The 1,429-nt window shown below is 51.1% G+C and overlaps 1 non-coding gene across 1 annotated transcript; it reads left to right on the forward strand.

Annotated features, from left to right (window-relative positions):
* The first annotated feature begins 970 nt into the window (after window positions 1-970).
* On the forward strand, window positions 971-1,077 carry LOC121105664. Its single transcript, XR_005838299.1, has one exon. It is a non-coding gene; the product is annotated as a U6 spliceosomal RNA (small nuclear RNA).
* Window positions 1,078-1,429: the final 352 nt, after the last annotated feature.

Below are 1,429 nucleotides of genomic sequence, written 5' to 3' on the forward strand. Positions count from 1 at the left end.
CTGGATGCAGGGCTGGATCTCACGACCCTGAGATCATGACCTGCGCTGAAATCAAGAGTCAGACGCTTCATCGGCTGAGCCCCCCAGGCGCCCCTCATTGAGAGCAGCCGTGTGTCCTGCTGCCTATTGTTTCTGCCCACAATTCAGTGGAGGGACATGGTTGACACCTCAACCCATCTTCTGTGTATTTCAGGTCACACTGGAATTGAAAAGGATCTTTTACTGTGCAGAAGCATGGTTCTTTGATACTCAATGAGTAATGTTAAATCCATCCCTTGGCTCTATGTTCTAGGATAGTTGTGACCAACGAAGACGTCCTTGGAGTTATGTAAGCCCTCCAAGTGCCTGGTACTATTGGGAACGAGAGGCGGCAAGGCTGGCGATGGTGCTGATAGGGGTGATGGGTATGATGTGGGCACCCCAGGCCACGTGACTGCTCAGGGCGAGGTCCCCTGCTTTGAGCATATCTTATTTCACTCCTCCCCAAAAGTCATGTAAAGTTGGGATTGCGTTCATGAAGAAAAACTCAAGTTAAGAAAAGCTTAGATCTCATGGCTTACGTGTAGAAAAGATGAAATTTGGACCAAAGGTCATCTGTGTTCCACTCGCCTTACCCTCCCTTCATCCCCAAAAAGTTCACAAAAGCAATGGTTTCCTCCTTCCCATTTCCCACACTTCTCCTGACTGTTATCCGCTTCCTAATTTTACAACCCGATGTTTTAATCTTGCATGTGTTCTAATGTTAACCGTGCTGTTGGAATAGTTTAGGCATGAAGCAGTTGGGCTTCTTTGGGTGTGGACAGAGTGAGTTGATGCTACGGACGGTGGGTTTGTCTCCCCCAGATCCATGTATTGAAACCCTAACCCCACAAGGTGATGGTGTCAGGAGATGGGGTTCGGGGTGGTGGTGAGGTCACGAGGGTGGAGTCCCCATGATGGGATTCGTGTCCTTACAGGAAGGGACAGGAGAGCGCTCCCTTCAGCAGCACGTATGCTGACATCGGAAGGCTACAGAGAAGGTTAGCATGGCCCCTGCGTAAGGATGACACACGAATTCATGAAATGCTCATATTTAAAAGAGAAGAGACATGAGAGGAGAGAACTTGCTTCCTCTCTGTGTCTCCCCACCACGTGGGGACGCAGGGAGGTGATGCCATCTATAACCCAGGACATGGCACTCACCGGACGCCAGATTTCCTGCACCTCATCTCAGACTTGCAGCCTCCCAAACTGTGGGAACCAGATGTGTGTGGGTGAGGCTCCCGGTCTGCGGGCTTTGTTCCGGCAGCCCCATCTCAGTAGGACAGTGGTGGTAACAGGCAGAGCGGCCGCTGAATAGGGTCTGCTTCCTGGATAGCTGGGCCTCACCCAGTCCCTGGCACATAGCAGGTGCTTAGGAAATACGGGCTGCATGAACAAGTCAAAAGAT

This window comes from Ursus maritimus, unplaced genomic scaffold (genome assembly GCF_017311325.1).
Source record: "Ursus maritimus isolate PB19 unplaced genomic scaffold, ASM1731132v1 scaffold_28, whole genome shotgun sequence".
In the NCBI taxonomy this organism is placed as follows: Eukaryota; Metazoa; Chordata; class Mammalia; order Carnivora; family Ursidae; genus Ursus; species Ursus maritimus.